Source organism: Rutidosis leptorrhynchoides, chromosome 1 (assembly GCF_046630445.1).
Source record: "Rutidosis leptorrhynchoides isolate AG116_Rl617_1_P2 chromosome 1, CSIRO_AGI_Rlap_v1, whole genome shotgun sequence".
Lineage (NCBI taxonomy): Eukaryota > Viridiplantae > Streptophyta > Magnoliopsida > Asterales > Asteraceae > Rutidosis > Rutidosis leptorrhynchoides.
In genome coordinates, this window is record NC_092333.1 from 110,929,509 (window position 1) to 110,937,893 (window position 8,385).

Consider the following 8,385-nt stretch of genomic DNA (forward strand, 5'->3'; position numbering starts at 1 on the left):
AAAACGGCCTTGTCTTTTTTGGCATGGTTGCAGATCAAGCCCGCCGTTCGACTAACTTGTATCAAGTGGCCTTGCGGAAAGAAACAGAGCTAGGGCTGCTGCAAGCGGGGGTTGATCAGGTGAAGAAAGACAGGGACGCCGCAGAAGAAGCGCACAAGGCGGTGGAGTTAACCGCGGCAGAAACCAAAACTGCACTGATTGAAGAGAGAAAGAAAAACCGCGAGCTGGTTGGTGCGGTTGACCAGTCCAAGGGGGAGGCGGAGCGTCTGCGGGTGGAGCTGGAAAGGGTGACGGGGGAAAAGGATGACGCAGTTACAGGTCGCGAGCTAGCAGAGGCGGACTTGACAAAACTCCGCACCGCTCTTCCCACCATTGCGCAGAAAGTAATGGATTCCGAGCCTGTGTCCGACAAGTTTAACGCCTATGTTGACGCGGTTAAAGACCACGAAATCAACAAGGCAGTGCTAGAGGTGATCCAAGCTTGCGAAATCACACCGTCGTACCCCGACGTCGTGCAGAAAAAATTGAAGGAGGGTACGGCTGCGGTGCTCATGGAAGCGGAAGAAGCCATTACTGCCATCCCGATCCCCCTAATTAATGCGTTTTCCACGGACCCTAATATGTCGATTGATGGGTTCCTCAAGGAGGAATTTTAGTTTGTTGTAATAGTTTGCGCCGTAAGTCCTATGCTTAGGCAGGCAATTGTAAATACAATTTTTGAGCCATAGGTCCCGTGATGGGCAGGCGTTTAAAACAATTACCATTTGTGTAACAAAATTTGATGTATACATATTTCTGTTATGCATGCGTAGTGTGTTTATTTGTTTATATATCGCGAATCAAAACAAAAGGTGAACCGCATGCCCATGCGCATAGTTAACCAAAACTCATGCGTATGCGGGTATTACTGCGTAAAATAAACCAATACTTTAACAATTACCCTTTAATAATTTAGACTCAGAAGCTACTGCGTTTTTGCTTTGTCATGTACTAGAGGTGCACGGTAGCTGTATGGTAAGCAACGCAACTAAAAACAAGCCAATGTCTTTATGCTTAAGAGTTCCTCAAGCAAACCAATGCGAGAGTAATTACACACAAGCAAACCAATGCTTGTAATTTTTTAAGTCGACTTTGCAGCCATCTAGTCTGCGTGGCGCTTGGCTAGGGGAAAACCAATTCCCTTTGCCTGCCGTTAGCGTCTAGCCTTGTAACCAAACAGGCTTCTGCCGCACGGGGGCTAGAGGACACCCCTTAAGTAGGCAGGAACCGCATACAAAAAAGATTTAAACAACAAAAGTATGCGCGAGTAAATATTTAATTGGCATTAATCACAATTACAACCGCGACACATCCAAACGAACGGAAATTACATAGAAAAAAATAATGTGCTACAATAAACTGGAGTGATCAGGTCCACCTAGCTACATATAACATTTTTTCAATAACGTCGCATGCCAAGTGCGTTTCACAGGTTTTCCATCTAATGTCTCGAGATGGTACGCCCCGGTATTGCTTGCCTTCGCTACCCTGTATGGACCTTCCCAACGGGGGCCCAGTTTCCCAGTATCCTCCGCATGACTTGCGTCATTCTGACGCCAAACCAAGTCACCGCACTTGTAAGAGCGCGAACGCACACGCTGATTATAGTACTTTGCAATTTTTTGCTTGTTATTTGCTTCGTTGACAGCCGCAGAGAGTCTGCGCTCTTCCAGCAAATTAAGATTTTCCCGCAAAGCTTCAGAGTTATTTTGCTCATCAAAATTTTGTATGCGGAACGTTGGTACCCCAATTTCTGCGGGTACAACAGCTTCTGATCCATAGAACAAACTGAATGGGGTCTCACCAGTGCTTGCTTTGGGTGTTGTTCTATGCGCCCATAAAACCTTCGGTAGTTCATCCACCCAACCAATGCGACCATGACCCAACCTAGCTTTGATTCCAGCTACTATATCCCGGTTGGTGACTTCGCACTGGCCATTCGCCTGCGGATGCGCAACAGATGTAAAAGTTTGCTTAATATTAAGCTCCGCGCACCAGCTGCGAAAAGGGTCACCCGCGAACTGCGTACCGTTATCGCTAACAATTTCGTTTGGTATACCAAATCGACTGACGATGTCTTCCCATACAAAATTTTGCACCCTTTTTCCTGAGATTGCTGCCAGCGGTCTCGCTTCAACCCACTTTGTGAAATAGTCGATTGCAACAATCAAGAATTTGATGTTTCCTGCGTGTGCAGAATGTGCGTAAGGTACTGATGTGAGTAACATGTTAAGAAAATAAATGATAAAATTACCTCGGCCTTTTGGGAATGGTCCGACTATGTCGATTGCCCATTTGCAGAATGGCTACGGTGAGGAGACTGGTATCATTGGATGCGCAGGTGCTCTGCTAATAGGTGCATGTATTTGGCATGATTCACATTGCTTAACTATGCGCGCAGTATCCGCGTACATGGTGGGCCAATAATATCCTAGCCGCATTATTTTTGACACAATGGACCTGTGCCCCGAATGGAGTGCGCATGCACCCTCATGCACCTCGCGTACAACTTCATCCGCCTCTTTCGGGCCAATGCACCTTAAGTGCGGTCCCAAATAATTCTTTCGATATAGGACGTTACCCTCAAGGACATACAGCGGTGCCTTAACGCGGACTTTCTTTGCATCAGCGGAATCTGCAGGAGAAGTGCCATCCCGCAGAAAAGCCACGATGGGCGTCATCCATGTTGAGCTTGATTCCTCAACTGGTGCCACTAAAGGCATCATAACAATGGACTTCGCATTGAGTTCTTCTATTAGAACTTTCTTCCCCATATGATCAAAAGCCAAGGCAGCCAGTTTGCTTAGCGCATCCGCTTTCTTATTTTACCCCCGCATTACGTGGGAGATTTGAAAAGCTTCAAACTGGTCAGCGAGGTTGTGAACAAGCGATAGATATTGCTGCATGGCTATGTCATGCGCTTCGAAATCTCCGCTGACTTGACTGCATACTAGCTTTGAATCCACATAAGCGTGCAAAATTTTAACATTTAACTTATGCGCAATGCGCATACCTGCTAACAGAGCCTCATACTCTGCTTCGTTGTTTGTAACAGCAAAATTAAACCGCAGTGCGTATGTATGCTCTTCGCCATCCGGGCCTGTTAAAATTACACCCGCACCTGTACCAGATGCGCTGCACGCTCCATCGGTGTACAATTCCCATGGTGACAAAGTTGGTGCAGGTGGATCCTGATGTTCTGCTGATGCCTCGACATCCGCAGGTAATTCTGCTAGGTAATCAGCAAGTATTTGACCCTTAACCGCACTGTGCGAAGAAAATTTTATTTCATGTTCACCTAATTCAACTGCCCACTTAGCCATTCGGCCAGAAATCTCAGGCTTGTATAACACCTGAAAGAAAAATGATTGCGTTAGTCAATGCGGTAACCCCGGTCATTGCCGCAAAGTAGGCGTTTACCAACCTGTTTGATTGGTTGATCAGTTAGGACCACGATTGGATGTGCTTGAAAATATCGGCGCAAACGCCGGGCCGTATGGACCAGCGCATATACAAGCTTTTCAATCGGTGAGTAGTTTACTTCGCTTGATGTCAGCGTCTTACTTACGAAGTAGACCGGCATTTGCGTCTGAGAAAAACCTCAATCGTTAAGTTTCTGCGATATAAATAAAGCATGTAAATTAATGGATTACCTTTCCGCGATCCGCGATGAGGACTGAGCTGACAGCTTCCTTCGATGCCGCGAGGTACAGTGTTAGCGTTTCTCCTGATACTGGCGCAGTAAGTGTTGGTAATTCTGCAAGCACCTTTTTCATCTCCTGAAAGGCTGATTCTGCTTCCTGAGTCCATACGAAGTCTTTTTTCTTCAAACAATTTTTCAAAGTATTGAAGAATGGTAACTGTCGTTCTGCGGCTTTTGACAGAAACCGCGTGATAGCCGCAAGCTTCCCCGTTAGACTCTGCACATCTTTCTTTGTCTTCGGAGATGGCAAATTATCAATGGCTTCAATCTTTTTGGGATTGGCCTTGATACCCCGCGCTGTCACCACATGACCTAAAAACTTGCCTTCCTCTTCCCCAAAACTACATTTAAGTGGGTTAAGCTTCATGTTGATCCTGCGCAGAGATGCAAACGTTTCTAGGGTGTCAGTGAGCATGTCTTCTTCGGTGTTACTTTTAATTACCAAGTCGTCGACGTACGCTTCAAGATTTCTACCGATTTGGTGCTTGAATGCTGCGTCAATTACACGCTGATAGGTCGCGCCAGCAGTCTTTAAACCGAAAGGCATCTTCGTGTAACAATAAATACCCTGCGGCGTATGAAAAGCAGTCTTGTCCTCATCTTCCGCAGCCATTAAGATTTGGTGATAACCCTTGTATGCGTCCAGAAAACACTTGTACCTAAATCCCGATAGTGATTCTACCTTCCAGTCTATCTCCGAGAGAGGGTAATTGTCCTTGGGACATGCCTTATTAATATCTTTGAAATCAACGCACATCCTCCAGTTACCGTCAGCCTTTTTTACCAATACAGGATTTGCAACCCATGTGTGATAACGCACTTCCCGCAGAATGCCTGCTTTGACAAGGTTGTCCACCTCTGCGCACAACCAATCACTGCGGTCTAGAGCCATATGCCGCTTCTTTTGCCTAACTGGTGTCAATGATGGATTAACATTTAACTTATGTTCCGCAATATCACGCGGAACCCCAGTCATGTCTGACTCACGCCACGCGAAAACATCTGCGTTTGCGGACAAAATTCCATGCAATTTGGCCTTTGTTTCGGCTGACAAGCCTGCGCCGATTTTAATTCGCTTATCCGGATGCAAGCGATTTGCTATGACTGCACAATTTGCCAGTTGTTCTCCCACGCTAGGAGTGCTTATGGGCGCAACTGAGCCACACAACTCGGTTGTGTGATGTGACACAACCGTGGCAACGCCTCCTACTGTGGGAAACTTGATCAAACCATGCACTACCGATGGTATGATGTTGAAACGCCGTATGAAGTTTCTCCCTAGTAGTGCGTTATATCGTGAAGTTGAACGAACCACATAAAATCGACCAATTCATGCCTGATCATCTGCGGGTTCCTGTCATCCGCAAGCTCTACCATTAATTCTATTCGGCCTAGCGGCCACGAGTTTTCTCCGGAAAACCCTGATAGCGTAATATCAGGCTGGCGTAACTGCGCTTTGACTTCTGCTGGAAGGAAACGATAACAATGCTCATACATAATATCGACACCGCTGCCAGTGTCAACATGCATGCGCTTAACCTGGATTCCGCAATCAGGGATGCGACACTTGATGATAATGGGCTCATTAATAGAATCAATTGACATTACAGGAGGGAAAGTGATTGGGAGAAGCTCCCAATCTTGGTGATCATTGTACTTTCTCCGCTGGCTAATTTTCTCTGCGTCAACCATGTTAATGGTTAAGTCGGCATTTTTCGCTTTGTCAACTTTCTGCTACGCGAAAGTCTTAGACTTCGAAGCCTATTCTGCGGCCTTTCCCTTGTCCTTTTTAGGTGGTTTTAGATGATCCAATTTGCCCGCGCGAAGCACCTCCAGAACCCGTTCCATCAAGTTTTTACACCGATTGGTGTCGTGACCATAATCGTCATGAAATTCACAATACTTTATTTTGTCCCGCTTATCAAATTCCGTGAGCGGAGTTGGGACCGCAAAGGTCGCGCACACCGGTTCGGTTGCCAAAATTTCTTTTGGCGTTTTGGACAAACTTTTAAGCAGCGCATAGTTCTGATTATTGATGCCGCGCTGATTATTGTTTCGATAATTGCCACTTGATTTCCCTTTATCATTCCTGATGGGACCACCGCTAGGATACCTTCCACGAGAGTTATTACCACGATTTTGATCGCGCGAACGATCATCATCGTCTTTCCTCTCGTTGCGTGAGCTAGCTGTTGGAATGTCATTATCTTCGCCACTCCGCATATAGTCGTGGCATTCATTAAGCGCCTCAGCATAAGTTGTTGGGACTGTATGGCGCAGACGCCTTACCAGTGTTGGATGATGTTCTGAGTTTATACCATGTATGAGTCCGGAAATCTGTTGCTCTGGTTTGAGATCTGGTATACGCAGGCACTCATTAGTATACCTTGTGAGAAATTCGCCCAAAGATTCCTTGGACTTCTGCACGATGTCATGGCATTCAATGTGAGTGCGCTTGCGTGGTCTCTGATTCTGATATTGCAGCAAAAACTTTGTCCGCAGATCCATAAACCCGGCAATACTACCCACCGGCAACTTATTAAACCACTCACGAGCAATACCCTGTAGTGTCATAGGAAATATCTGACACGAAACCGGATCCACCCACCCTTGAGTGCGCATTGCGCCTTCGAAATGCTGTAAAAAATCATCTGGATCGGTCAGGCCATTGTAAGTACCCAATGTGCTAGGTATCTTTGGTGCTGATGGAAACGGGTATGCGGATATATGCGGAGGAAACTTGTCAAAGGTAGTCGGTAGCTCGAAGGGTGGTTTAACAGGATCCCCTTTCAAGTTTGCAAAGAAACACTTCATCATGTCCTGAACAAAGTCAGGTTGTGAAAATAAGTGAACCATATCAGGAGGTGCGGCCTGCATGAATTGACTTGCAAGATTTGCCTGCCCTTGAACATTTTGCCAAGGTTGACCCTGCGTCTGCGGATATAACCAAGGTTGCTGCGTTGGAAAAGAGGGATAACTTGAAGACGCAGAGTACACAGGTGGCTGTAAAGGAAGTGAAACCTGTGGCGCAGATATCTACGAAACTTGAGGATACACACTTAAAAGCCCAACTGTATGCGCTGTGCTTTGCTGCTGCGCTGTTATCGGGGCCCAATGAGAGTTTGCATCTGGGATGACACCAAATCCCCAACTATTAAGTAACGCTTGCGCATCCGCAGGAGTTAAAAATTGTGAAACTGGGCGCGGTGGTTGCCAAGGTTGCAACGGTGTAAATGACGAATTCTGCTGAATGCTCTGCGTATGCAGAGGTATTGAAACAGTGGTACTGTAAATGGGTACCGGGCCGCAGCAAACCACATGCGGCCCCGTTGTTCCACCGCTAGTGCCTGCAAAGATGACCCTTGGATCTACTGACGAGAAGTCCAGCCGCGTGGTTGTGACTGGTGAGTTTGCTCTTGGCGGTGTAACCCCGTCTGAATATATCGGCTTGTACCTCTGAAAGGGTTCGCCGGATATAGGTGGAGGGTACATCGTGTACCCCGCCTGAATAGCCGCCTCCGTAGTCATAACCGGTGTCTGTTGACTACTAGACGATGCGTTTTGAATATCTGTTTGGGTATGTTCCGATGATTCCTCGGAAGTCATGATACTGTTAAAGAAAAAATTCAAAAATTTTGTAAATAACGAGTCATACAATTCAAAACCTTAAAAGAAAAAGCAATTAAACAGTCTTGAATTAGTTCGACTCTCAATGAAAGCACCACTTGATCATGCATATTTTAACCGTGGGGTTTAATATGCCTGCTCAATACATAAGGAGGGGTTTAAGGATCTTAGAACGTGGCTCTCCGGTCCGGCTACCGTGAATAACCCTGGCCGACATGATGATGTCGGCGGGGTGGCCAAGTGATTAAGTCCACCTCTGATAACGGTCGTCGATCAAGAGGCCCCAAATAAGGTCGTAGGTACTAGCTTACGAAAGACTAACCTGTTAACCTTGAAGAGATGCTGAATGATGCTGTTTTGCGTAATGTATCTTGTGTGTGATAGTTACGTAATATGCCGTGTCTGGTAAATGATGATTAGGGTTTGTATTTATAGGCAAACCCTAATTCTAGAACTGTAGTGACCCGAACTTTTCCATGTTTATATATATTAATTGAGATTTATATTTACATGATTAAATGTTTCCAACATGTTAAGCAATCAAACTTGTTAAGACTTGATTAATTGAAATATGTTTCATATAGACAATTGACCACCCAAGTTGGCCGGCGATTCACGAACGTTAAAACTTGTAAAAACGACATGACGATATATATATGGATATACATATGGTTAACATGAGATTATGATAAGTAAGTATCTCCATAAGTATATTAACAATGAGTTATATACATATAAACAAGACTACTAACTTAAGGATTTCGAAACGAGACATATATGTAACGATTATCGTTGTAACGACAGTTAAATGTATATATATCATATTAAGATATATTAATATATCATAATATCATGATAATATAATAATTTAACATCTCATTAGATATAATAAACAATGGGTTAACAACATTAATTGAGATCGTTAACTTAAAGGTTTCAAAACAACACTTACATGTAACGACTAACGATGACTTAACGACTCAGTTAAAATGTATATACATGTAGTGTATTTAGAT